This window comes from Musa acuminata, chromosome BXJ3-8 (genome assembly GCF_036884655.1).
Source record: "Musa acuminata AAA Group cultivar baxijiao chromosome BXJ3-8, Cavendish_Baxijiao_AAA, whole genome shotgun sequence".
Lineage (NCBI taxonomy): Eukaryota > Viridiplantae > Streptophyta > Magnoliopsida > Zingiberales > Musaceae > Musa > Musa acuminata.
This window is the reverse complement of record NC_088356.1, coordinates 26661441-26675400: the sequence shown is the minus strand read 5'-3', so window position 1 is coordinate 26675400 and position 13960 is coordinate 26661441.

Below are 13960 nucleotides of genomic sequence, written 5' to 3'. Positions count from 1 at the left end.
AGCTTTGACACTTCCTAACAGTGGAATTCCCTTTAGTTTCATCAAAAAATTCTCAATATAAACTATTGATCTTTTACGTCCAATCTGCTATACTTAAAAATCTGTGCTGCAGAAAATTTCAGTCGCATATTGTTGCCTTAACCCATCTATTTGTAATCTTTTTTGAATGAAAATTTCTTATACACTTCATAGATGATCTTGGCTTCCATCTAAGATTGATCTATTAAGAAATTCATCTCTAAAAATGATTTTGTGTTGCTGCAAATTTTCGTCATAACCCATTGAAATTTCTCGACGAGAATTCTGCAATCGTAACTTGCACCAATTTCCTTGCTGTTATACTGCCAAAATTTTCTTGATTAAATTAGATATCCTTGCTGTCATATAAACTGTGATTTTGCTATCAATTCCCTCCTCAAGTCTCTCTAGTTTTTGGTAGAAATTACATCGAGAAACCGTTGTTTCTTCGACGACAATTCTACTCTTACAAGACAGCACATACTTGCTGCAACTTCCACTTATTTCTATCAAACCTTTGCTACCATCTACCACAGATCCAAAACTTTCATCTACAACCCTAAAACACGACCAAACCACACCCTCAAACTGCATCCAAAATAGCCACAAAACAAGCCTAAACTGTAGCCTACATCCACCAATCTACCAACCCTTTTGACCATCACTTCTCTCAACCAATACATGCCTTTAACCTGACAACAAAAGAGAGATCTTAACATCATAGATTTGGTGGCATATACTATGGCATTTGAGGAGGTAATCAATGCTAAATTCGAAGCCTTCAAGGCGCGAATGGAGGATAAGATTCGGACGCTCTTTACCGAACTCAGATTGGGCCGACCACTAAGCCCGAAGAAATCACATCAAGGAGAGAGCTTTGCCCAATCGTACCAAGCCCAAAGATATGACTTCTAAGAGAGGGGAAGCTCTATGACCAACCCCAACTATCCATGCATGAGAGTGGACTTCCCTAGATGGGATGAAGGAGACCCGATTGGTTGGATCTCGCGCGCGGAGCGATATTTTCGATACCATAAAACCGTGGATGCATCTATGATGAAAATTACAGCTATACATCTTGAAGGGGATGCTATATAGTGGTTTGACTGGTTTGAACATACTTATGGAGTCCTTTCATGGTGACAATTCAAAGAAGGACTGCTGATCCGCTTCAAACCAACCAATTACGAGAATATTGACGGACAACTAGCAAAGATCCGACAAACCACTACCATTCAGGAGTACCAAACCAGGTTTGAAAGGTTATCTAATCAAATTCGTGATTAGTCTCAAAAACAGCTATTGAAGACCTTCATTGAGGGCTTGAAGTCGGAGATCCGAGGAGAAGTTAAAGCGCGACAACCATATACGCTTATGGCAGCCATCTCTTTCACATGACATCAAGAGGAGCAATTGAATCATGAAGCTCAGAGGACTAGGGTCACTCCTCAACTAGTAATATTCAAGCCCTCAGCCCCCCCTACTATCGATCAAGTCCCTACACCAAAGAGATTAACAAGAGAAGAGCTTCGGGAGCGATATGCGAAGGGGTTATGTTAGCATTGTGACGAGCCGTGGAGCCGTGAGCATCGCTGTAGTAAAGGAAGACTTCTTATGATTGAACCAATAGAAGAAGAGGTCATTGAACATCTAGAAGAGAGCCTTGAACATGAAGAAGAAGATGTAGAAGAAGAGCCACAACCAACCGAAGTTACGGTACATACACTAGCCGGCTACTCAAACCCGCAAACGATTAAAGTTGGAGGTCTTCTCAAACAATAACCGATCACTGTTCTCATCGACACGGGCAGTACTAATAACTTTCTAAACAGTAAGGTTACTATCCAGATGGCCTTACCTATTGAGAATTACAATAGGTTTGACATTAAGGTCGCCAATGGATGGATTTTGAAGTATGATCGTAGGCGCCCGCAAGTGAAACTGTTGCTGATCATGTGGCCTTACCAAGAGATAATTACATATTTCTTCCTTCTCCCTCTTGATGATCATGAGGCCATGCTCATAATTAAATGGTTGACGACATTAGGTGATATTTCTTGAAATTTTATGTAACTAATTATGAAATTTTACAGTAAAGAGAAATAGGTGATACTGAACGGGAAACGTGGGGGCGATGTAACGACGATTTGTACACAACAAATGGAGAAGGTTTTGCATAAAGTATGCAGCAGATTTTTGATACAACTTGAGCAGCAAACTAAGGGAGAGCTAATAGAATTTGAAGATCCAAACCTACTTCCTTTGCTTACTGAATTTTCAGATATATTTGACGAACCGTACAACCTACCTCTTACCCGTTGGCATGATCATTATATAACAATTCTTTCAAGAAAATCTCCAGCAAATACTCGACCATATCAATATCTACATCTCCAGAAGGATGAAATAGAAAGGATTGTAAAAGAGATGCTCGAAACAGGAGTTATTCGGCCAAGTTGCAACCTCTACTCTTCAATGGTGCTACTTAGCCGCAAGAAGGACGGAACATGGCGAATATGAGTTGATTACCGAGCTCTCAATAGAATAACCATCAAGGACAAATACCTTATTCCAATAGCAGATGAATTGCTAGATGAAAGGGAGCACAAATCTTCATAAAGCTGGACATTTGATCCGGGTATCATCAAATATGAGTGTGCGAAGAAGACATACCGAAAACCACCTTTTGAACACACAACAACCACTACAAATTTTTGCTTTCTTCAACAGAAGGTGGAATATCTTGGGCATATCATATCAGAGGAAGGTTTGACAGTGGACCCCTTCAAAATTGAAGTAATGCAAAACTAGCCTACCCCGAGGAACATAAAATTGCTACATGGCTTTCTGGGTTTAATAGGCTACCATCGTAAGTTCGTGAAAAACTATGGAAAGATCAATGCACTACTTACTTTCTTACTGGAAAAAGATGTCTTCCAATGGTTAGACAGAGCCTCCGCTGCCTTCGACAAACTTAAGGCAGCCATGACGACGACGCCGGTGCTAACACTACCAAATTTCAACCGACCCTTCATTATTGAGGCCGACGCATCTGGAGTCGGAATTGGAGCCATTCTCATGCAAGATGGTCGACCACTCGCATACACTAGCAAGACATTATCTCCCTCCCATCAAAATAAGTCAACATATGATAAGGAGATGCTCGCCATTATGCACGCAACAACGAGGTGGAGACCCTACTTGATTGGTCGACGACTTCAAATTAAAACCCACCATAAAAGCCTTAAGTACTTTTTGGAGTGAAAGATATCATCCCTTGAGCAGCAAAAATGGGTAACAAAACTTCTTGGATTTGATTATGAAATAACTTACAAAAAGGGGAAAGAGAATGTTCTTGCAGATGCGCTTTCGTAGCTACCCGAGCAAGCTGAAGTTTCGGCCATTTCACTTCCGATCAGCGACTTCCTTGAGGATATTAAGATAGAATGGCAGGAAGATTCAGAGACTAGTAAGATTATAAAAAAATTAGAGGAAGCACCAAGCTCCGTGGCTCATTACAATTGGGACTCAAAAGAATTACATTAAAAGGGACGCATTGTGCTTATGATAAATTCTACTTGCATCTTCACGAGCAGATTTTGGACAAAGTTATTACATATGCAGGGTACTAAATTAAAAAGGAGTACGGCATATCACCCACAAATCAACGGACAAACAAAAGTTGTAAATAGGTGCTTGGAGACAGCCCAAAGCCACCCACCAAATATGACTATCCAAGGAGAACTCCAGACCCAGCCAAGTACCATTATTGATCGACGGATCGTGACTCAACGACGACGACCCACTACTAAAGTGCTAATACAGTGGGCGAACCTACCAACAGAAGATGCCACTTGGGAGAACTATGACGACTTGAAGATCAAATTCCCAAAATTCATGAATTGTCAGCCTCGAGGACAAGGCTGAGTTGGAGAGGGCGGGTCTATTAGGACTCTAGCTAGAAGAGTCCTAATTGAGAGGGACATTCATGTAAAACCTACCTAAGCCGACCCCTATTAAAGAGGTGAAGAGGCCGACTAGGGTTAGGAGGTTGTTTCTTAGAGATTAATTAGGAGCTGTAAAGGAATAGGAGTCTTGAGTAGAAGTCCTATTAGGAGTTGGTTAGAAGTAGGAATCTTGAGTAGGAGTCCTATTAGGAGTTAGGGTTTAGAAACCCTATAAATAGCCATGTATTCCTCCTCTTTTGATAAGCAATAGATAAATATTTTCTGCAGCCTTTGAGCAGCAACTTGGAGGGTGGAACCCCTATAAAGTTCCAAGGAGGCCGATCCCCTAAAGAGATCAACCCCAAGTTTAGAATCTACAAGGGTTCTAACAGGATGGCCCTAGAGGATGACCTGTATGTGGACCTTATGCTTCAGTCCTTACCAGATTCCTTTTCTCAGTTCATATTGAATTTTAATATTAATAAGCTTGAGGTGACTCTTCCTGAGCTCCTCAATATGTTGAGGGAGGTATAGAGCATTTTTAAGAATGAGAAGCCTGTTTTCTATGCTGATGAGACTAGAAAGAAAAGGAATATAAAAAAGTCCCTTAAGAAGGGCAAGGGCATGGGTAAACCGAGTAAAGCAAAGGTTGGTAAGAAAGACCCACCAAAGTGTTGAATCTCATATTTTGATGATGAAACCAATTGATAGTGTTTATCTGATCTGTGATTTGAGTGACGTAGGAAGCTTCGATCAGGGAGAGATAATTGAAAATAGGAAGAATCATATTGAGATGGAGTAGAACATGTCAAAAGATTGGACATCGAGCCGGAGGACCGGTCGACGTATCAGCAGAAGGTTTCAGGCCATAAGTTCAGGCATCGGGCCAAGAAGAGTGAAAATTGTGCTAAGAAAATCGGAGTTGCAGAGGTCAATTGGACAATTGAGCAATAGGCCATAAGAGAGGACGATGCGTCGAAGAATCGGACGAAGCGTCGATGAACCAATGACGTGTCGGACAACATTTGATTCAAGCCTTGTAATAATTGTCTAGGTCAAAGTAGGTTTTAAGTGTGCAGGATTAACTACGATAGCGATCAAGGCATAAAGCAAAATGAAGTCCCGAAGTCAAGAACGAGATTTCGTTGGGAGTTCGAGAGTTCGTCGGAAGTCCAAGAGCTTGCCAAAAAAGCTCATCAGAACTTAGTAAGAAGATCATCGTGAAGTTTAGGAGCTTACCGGGAGTCCACTGGAACATTACCGAGAGATCGTCTGAAGTTCGTTGGAAGATCATAGGAAGAAACCTAGACTAATCGGACTTGATTTACTTAGTGTATACCTTAAAATTCATAGTTAGCACATAATCAGGTTGGAATTGGGCTAACTCAATTAAGGGCTAATTGGTCCCAAGTTTGGGCTATGTTGGGCTAAGTGGAAGGTGTTGAATCTCAGATTTTGATGATGAAATCAATTGATGGGTTAATTGATCTAATCCATATTATTGAGTTAAGTGTGCAGGATTAACTACGATAACCAGAAAACACAAAGCAAGAATACCAGAGTCAAGATCGATGGACATTTAAGAGTCCGAAGAATCGTCAGAGATGCTGCCGGAACCAACCGAGAAGAAATCGGGAACCTATCGGAATTTTCGGAAGTTCGCCGAAGAGATCGTCGGAGGTTCACGGAGATCACCGAGAAGGCTCGGCTACTCATTAAAGTCATCACAAGATTGGGAGCTTGATGGGAGTCCGTCGGAAGAAGCTCGTCGGAAAGCTCGCCGAAACAAGACTCGACGTTCGCGGTTGAAAGCTTGCTTAGGATGTGTTTTTGTTATGTAGTTCACTTGTAATTAGGATTAGGATTAAGAGATAATCCTATATCCTGGTTAGGGGCCAACTAGGCCCAAAGTCAGATATGGTTTGGGCTAAAATTAAGCCAAACCAGTGAAATCGGAGAGCCAGGCGGTGGCACCGCCTGGCTGGGCGGTAGCACCGCCCAGCACCCGAGAGCTGGGCGGTGACACCTCCTGGGCTGGGCGGTTGCACCTCCCAGCACCCGAACGCTGGGCGGTGGCACCGCTTGGCTGGGCGGTGGCACCGCTAGTATCGGGAACCCAAAGAGAATTCAAATTTTGGAGCCCAAAATTTGAATCCTCTTGAGGCCTATAAATACCCCTCAAATCTCAGCTGAGGTTACAACTTTTGAGAAGCATTTTGATTGAGAGAAAAGTCTTAGAAAGTCTTAGCAAGTCTTGTTTTCAATTTGCTAGAGAGTTCTCCTCCTTCTTTCTTATTGAAAATTTGTAAGAGGTTGAGCTGCTTGTAAAAGGTTGTAAGAGGGGTGTTTACCCTTCCATTTCAAGAGACTTGCTAGTGGAAGGTGGGAGCCTCATCGAAGAGGGGCCTCGCAAGTGGAGTAGGTCATTTGACCGAACCACTCTAAAAATCGGCGTAATCTCTGGTTTGCATTTTATTATTGTCATTTACATTACTGCAAATCTTCTTACTGCTTTAGTTCCTTATTACCCTTACTGCGCAACTTTAAGAATACGCTTTCAAGTTAAACTTTTCAAGTTCCGTTCTTATCGTACGAAAGATTTTATTAAAATCAAAGTTTTAATCCGCTGCACTAATTCACCCCCCCCCCCTCTTAGTGCCGCTCCGATCCTAACAAGTGGTATCAGAGCAAGGTTATCTCTCATATTTGGTTTAATACCCAAGAGAGATGGCTTACTCCGGCATGCAAGAGGGCCACTCTATTGCACGACCACCTTTGTTTAATGGGTCAGATTACACATAAGACTCGCATGAGGATCTTCCTCATTTCTATGGACTTTGAGCTTTGGTCTATTGTTGAAAACGGATTTCAAAAATCTTCTCTTCCGATGAGCGAATGGAGTGAATCGGAGAAGAAGGTTTTTGCTTTAAATGCAAAGGCTATGAATGCCTTGTTTTGTGCACTAGACAAAAATGAATTTAATCGTGTTTCAATTTGTGATTCGGCCTTTGATATTTGGAGAACTCTTGAGGTCACTCATGAAGGCACTAGCCGAGTGAAAGAGTCCAAAATCAACATCCTTGTGCACTCTTACGAACTTTTCCGAATGAAACCAAGTGAGTCTATCGGAGACATGTACACCCGGTTTACGGATGTCATCAATGGACTCAAAGCTCTTGGTAAAGATTTTACTAACTTTGAACTAGTAACTAAAATCTTAAGATCTCTCGCTAAAAGTTGGGATCCAAAAGTTACGGCCATTCAAGAGGCCAAAGACCTTAAAGCATTCCCTCTTGAAGAACTCATTGGGTCTCTAATGACCTACGAAATGACATGTCAAGCTCATGACGAGCTCGAGAACCCCCTTCCAAAGAACAGGAAGGATATGGCACTCAAATCACAAGAAGACCACTTGAAAGGAACATCAAGTGATGAGGACAGTGACAATGACATTGCACTTTTGACTCAAAAATTTAAGAAATACTTAAGAAAGAACAAATTTAAAAACAAATTTGAACAAAAAAAGGACCAAGTGATTTGCTATGAATGCAAAAAACCGGGACACTACAAGAACGATTGTCCTCAAGCCAAAAAGAGAACATCAAAGAAGAAGGCGCTCAAGGCAACGTGGGATTATTCAAGCGCGTCCGAAGAAGAGGAGTCCAACACCGAGCAAGTTGCTCATTACGCGCTAATGGCTTTAGGAGAAGAGGTATGTGATTTATTTAATGAAGATTTATCTTTTGAAGAACTCTCTATCGCTTTTCATGAATTATTTGATGAATGTAGAATTGTTAGAAAGAAGTTAAGTATCTTAAAGAAAGAGCATGCTTTGCTACAAGATAAGTTTGAGAATCTTCAAATTCCTCCATGCTCTAAGTGTGAGCATTTATAAGCAATAAAAAATGAAAATTTGCTTCTTAAAGAAACCTTAAACAAATTTAAGGTTGGTAGCAAAGGATTAGATATGATCCTTGCACACAAGGGTCACATCGCAAATAGAAATGGAATTGGATTTGTAAAAGGATTACATCAAAATCCTACCACTTTCATAAAAGGGCCTACATTACTGTTAGGATCGGAGTGGCACTAAGAGGGGGGGGTGAATTAGTGCAGCGGATCTTTCGTACGATAAGAACGGAACTTGAAAAGTTTAACTTGAAAGCGTATTCTTAAAGTTGCGCAGCAAGGGTAATAAGGAACTAAAGCAGTAAGAAGATTTGCAGTAATGTAAATGACAATAATAAAATGCAAACCTGAGATTACGCCGATTTTTAGAGTGGTTCGGTCAAATGACCTACTCCACTTGCGAGGCCCCTCTTCGATGAGGCTCCCACCTTCCACTAGCAAGTCTCTTGAAATGGAAGGGTAAACACCCCTCTTACAACCTTTTACAAGCAGCTCAACCTCTTACAAATTTTCAATAAGAAAGAAGGAGGAGAACTCTCTAGCAAATTGAAAACAAGACTTGCTAAGACTTTCTAAGACTTTTCTCTCAATCAAAATGCTTCTCAAAAGTTGTAACCTCAGCTGAGATTTGAGGGGTATTTATAGGCCTCAAGAGGATTCAAATTTTGGGCTTCAAAATTTGAATTCTCTTAGGGTTCCCGGTGCTGGAGGTGCCACCGCCCAGCCAGGCGGTGCCACCGCCCAGCGCTCGGGTGCTGGACGGTGCAACCGCCAGCCAAGGAGGTGTCACCGCCCAGCCAGGCGGTGCCACCGCCTGGCTTTCCGATTCATTGGTTTGGCTTAATTTTAGCCCAAACCAAATTTGACTTTGGGCCCAGTTGGCCCCTAACCAGGATATAGGATTATCTCTTAATCCTAATCCTAATTACAGGTGAACTACATAACACAAAAAAAACATCCTAAGCAAGTTTTTTAACCGCGAACGTCGAGTCTTGTTCCGGCGAGCTTTCCGACGAACTTCTTCCGACGGACTCCCTACAAGCTCCCAATCTTTGTGATGACTTTAACGAGTAGCCGAGCCTTCTCGGTGATCTCCGTGAGCCTCCGACGATTTTTTCGGCGAACTTCCGACGCGTTCCCGATTTCTTCTCGGTTGGTTCCGACAGCATCTCCGGTGATTCTTCGGTCTCTTAAACATCCATCGAGCTCGACTCCGGTATCCTTGCTTTATGTTTTCTGGTTATCGTAGTTATTCCTGCACACTTAACTCAATAATATGGATTAGATCAATTAACCCACCAATTGATTATATCATCAAAATCCGAGATTCAACAATCTCCCCCTTTTTGATGATGACAATCAATTGATGACGGAGTTAAACATTACTCCCCCTATCTATATGCCATATTATGAGAAGATAAAAAACACTTGAATTCCATCCCATTAGATTCAAGCATAACCCGATAAGTTCTAATCGTAGAACTTATCGTTATCCTCATTAAACAATAGTAAGTACGAAACTTCGATGAAAATCATAAGTTAAATGATAAGGGACGAATTTTGCTACGACAGAAGATAAAGATTTTCAATATAAATTTCATGATATCAATCTTGTGATATTTTCAAGGATTTGCAAGTCATATGAGACATTCATATCACACAAGTTTTTATAATTCAAATTAGTCATGCTATCGTTCTGGTATAAGTCATCACTTCTCCCCCTTTGTCATCAACAAAAAGAGACAAGCCAGCTAATTGATGAACATAGAAAAAGGTTTAGCATATATCAAAGTTCATCATTCAAATTTGCCAGAAATAGTTTATCCAAAAGACATCATCATCTATGCAGATTAAGACAGTAGTTATCTAAAAGGAAAGACCAGTTATCGTTTAATCGATGACAAACTTGAACTTGTTTTTAAAAGCAAACAGAACAGAATAAAAAGATACATCAGTTTAATCCTTAGGAGGTAATCCACAGTGCTAATACATGATATCTATTTTTTCATTCATCTGTCGTAGTGTCTTCAAAATTTCAACTTGTTGATTCTGAATTTGTTCTTGCTGTGATTTGATCTGAGATAGCTCCGCCATAATGATATCTTCAGAGGAGGAAACATGAGCTGAAGGTGCTGCGCCAAAGGGACTAGGAGGAGGAGATTCATTTCCCATAAGAATTGGTGTTTCGGGTTGTTCTATTGGTGTAGGAATTGGATCCGTCCTTCTAGGCTGCCTAATCCATATGCCATTGCTAAAAGTGCACCTAAGTTTTTTTAGCAGGTTTTTATTTATTATGTTATATCGATCATTTTGAATAGATTCTTCATCGGGTGGAATGCAAATGTCATAGGCATGAAGAATTCTAGTGATTAACCTCCCATATGGCAATATAGTATCTTTAGTCATAATTTCCTGCATGTGTTGGCGAATTAAGTACCCAAAACAATTATGCTGACCGGTCATAATCCAATACATGGTTCCTATCTCTAATTGACTTACTTCGTCAAGATGAAATTGTTTGGGGAATATGATGCTTGTGATAATGTGATGAAGAATTTTAGAGTTGAAAGGCATTAAGTGTTCACAGCTCTTGGGTAAGAAGTCAAGGTTTGGATTTACAAAAATTGTTTTTATGGCTTCGGCATAGGTTGCTCCTATTTTCTTGACGTCCCATTTACCTTTAAAATAGCATCCCCTATCTTTTTCAGTTATGCCAATTAGCTCACAAATGGTGCTGTCAAATATTCTAATGGGTGTTCCTAGAATGTAAGTGCTTAGGCTATCATTGTCTTCATATAGGTTGGCATAGAACAATCTCACTAACCGTGGATAGATTGGTTCCTCTATTTGTAGTAGAGGTAGAGCTTCTAGTTGAGCAAACCACCTAATGGGATCTAAGTCCTCTAGTTCATCCAAATCAACGTATTTTCCCTTATGGACACATCGTGTTTCAAATTTTGGAAAGCTAAGGGCTACCTCTTTTGATCTAAAAAGGTCATGGTTATATGAATCTCCTTCAATCCTTATTCCTTTTGATCTCTTTGGAGCCATTTTCTAGACAAGATGATGATGAAATTGTGAAAAATAAGCAAGAGAAAGAGAAAAGAAAAGAGGGATTTCAAGTGTTACCTTGTGGAGATTATGTTGAGAGATGGAAAGCTTGGACCACAAAGAATCCTTCTCCAATGTTTCTAAGAGTTAGAATGAGGGTTAGAGGGAATGGGAGAGGGTTTTTGAGAGGTCTTTCTTCGGGTGGGGGGCGGTGTCACCGCCGGCCCTAACCCCTCGGGTTAAAAGGGTGACTCGGTCGGTGTCACCGCCAAACTAGTCGGTGTCACCGCCTAGCGCCCGAGCGCCAGTCGGTGCAACCGCCAGATCTGGCGGTGCCACCGCTGGCATCACGCGGAGGAAAGAAAAAAAATTTCTTCCTTCCTTTTGTTTAGCTTCTTCCCTCAAGATCATAATTTATACTTTAATAGATCATTTTGAATTTGAAGAAGAAGGAAGAATTCAAATTCATAAACGAAGGGAAAAGAACGAGTCCTTTTTGTGAAGTTCATTTTAGGGACAATTTAGCATGCCTAATTCCCTTCGGATGAATTCAAATTGGTCTTCATTCAAAGCTTTTGTAAATATATCTGCTAATTGATGCTTTGTGTCAATGAATTCTAGAACAACATCATTGTTAAGAACATGATTGCGTATGAAATGATGCCTAACGTCGATGTGCTTAGTTCTAGAGTGCTGAATTGGATTTTTAGTAAGGCATATGGCACTAGTATTATCGCATTTTATGGGAATATTTTCAAGGTGAATTCCATAGTCTTCTAATGTATTTTTCATCCAAATTACTTGTGCACAACATGCACTTGCAGCAATGTATTTGGCTTCCGCCGTAGATAGTGCAACTGAATTTTGTTTCTTGGAAGTCCAAGAAACAAGTGCATGTCCTAAAAATTGGCATGTTCCGGATGTACTTTTTCTATCTATCCTGCATCCGCCAAAATCGGCATCTGCATAAGCTATTAGATCGAATTTTTCAGATTTTGGATACCACAATCCTAAATTTGGAGTTCCTTTAAGATACCTAAATATTCTTTTAACACTCTTAAGATGAGATAATTTAGGATTAGATTGAAACCTAGTGCAAAGTCCTACACTAAACATAATATCCGGTCTAGTCGCAGTGAGGTAGAGTAGACTACCTATCATTCCCCTATATGTTTTTTGATCGAAACTTTCACCATTTTCATCCATATCTAACTTAGTCGCAGTACTCATAGGGGTGTTTATTGCTTTTGAATTATCCATGTTAAATCGTTTTAACAATTCTAATCTATATTTAGATTGGTTAAGAAATATACCATCACTAAGTTGTTTGATTTGTAATCCCAAAAAGAAAGTTAATTCACCCATTAAACTCATTTCAAATTCAAGACTCATACATTTGGCAAATGATTCATATAGTGATTCATCCGAAGAGCCAAACACAATATCGTCAACATAAATTTGCACAATAAGAAAATTATTTTTAAAATGTTTAAAAAACAATGTAGTATCAACCTTGCCTTTGGTAAAATTATTTAAAATAAGAAAGGAACTAAGCCTTTCATACCAAGCTCTAGGAGCTTGTTTTAAGCCATAGAGAGCTTTAGTCAATTTGAATACATGATTAGGAAGAAGAGAATTTTTAAATCCGGGAGGTTGTTCGACAAATACTTCTTCGGAAATAAAACCATTCAAGAAAGCACTTTTAACATCCATTTGAAATAGTTTAAAATTATTACTACTAGCATAGGCAAGGAGCATCCTTATGGCTTCTAATCGAGCCACGGGAGCGAAGGTTTCTTCGTAATCGATACCTTCTTCTTGGTTGAAACCTTTGGCCACTAATCTAGCCTTGTTTCTAACCACGATACCATTTTCGTCTTGCTTGTTTCTAAAGACCCACTTAGTACCTATGACTAAGTGGTCACTTGGTCTAGGAACAAGCTTCCATACCTCATTCCTCTCAAATTGGTTCAATTCTTCTTGCATTGCAATGACCCAAAAATCATCTTTTAAGGCTTCGTCAATGCATTTAGGTTCAATTTGAGAAAGGAAAGCGGCGTTAGCACAGAAATTTTTGAAAGAAGAACGAGTTTGAACCCCTTTTGATGTATCTCCTATAATTTGCTCTTTCGGATAAGCATCTACATACTTCCATTCTTTTGGTAAAGAAATTTCGGAAGAAGATGCATTCAAATGGCTATTTTGAGGAGAGGGTTCATTTAAATTCAAATTATCAAAACCAAGATCATCATCAAAATCATTTTTCTTTAAATCGGAAATTTCATTAAAAACTACATGAATAGACTCTTCAATTACTAAAGTTCTTTTATTAAAAACTCGAAAAGCTTTTGAAATGGAAGAGTAACCAAGAAAGATGCCTTCATCGGATTTAGCATCAAATTTTCCTAAAGTATCCCTTTCATTTAAAATAAAGCATTTACAACCAAAAACTTTAAAATAGGAGATGTTTGATTTTTTGTTATTCCATAATTCATAGGGAGTTTTGGATAAAGATGGTCTTATTAGGACTCTATTCATGATGTAGCAAGCCGTATTTACGGCTTCGGCCCAAAAGTACTTAGGTAAACTATGTTCATTCAACATAGTTCTTGCCATTTCTTGTAGGTTTCTAATTTTCCTTTCAACTACTCCATTTTGTTGAGGATTTCTTGGAGTTGAGAAGTTGTGATTGTACCCATTACTTTCGCAAAAATTTTGAAAGTCACGGTTTTGGAATTCACCACCGTGATCACTCCGAATTGATGAAATCATGAAGCCTTTTTCGTTTTGAGTGAGTTTACAAAATTTAGAGAAACACTTGAAGCAATCACTTTTGTGAGCTAAGAAATAGGTCCAAGTGTATCTAGAGTAGTCATCCACAATCACAAAAGCATATTTGCTTCCACCTAGACTTGTTGTATAAATTGGTCCAAATAAGTCCAAATGGATCAATTGTAATGGTCTAGTAGTGCTAATTTGATTTTTTGGTTTGAAGCTTGTTTTTATTTGTTTGCCTAGTTGACATGCATCGCATA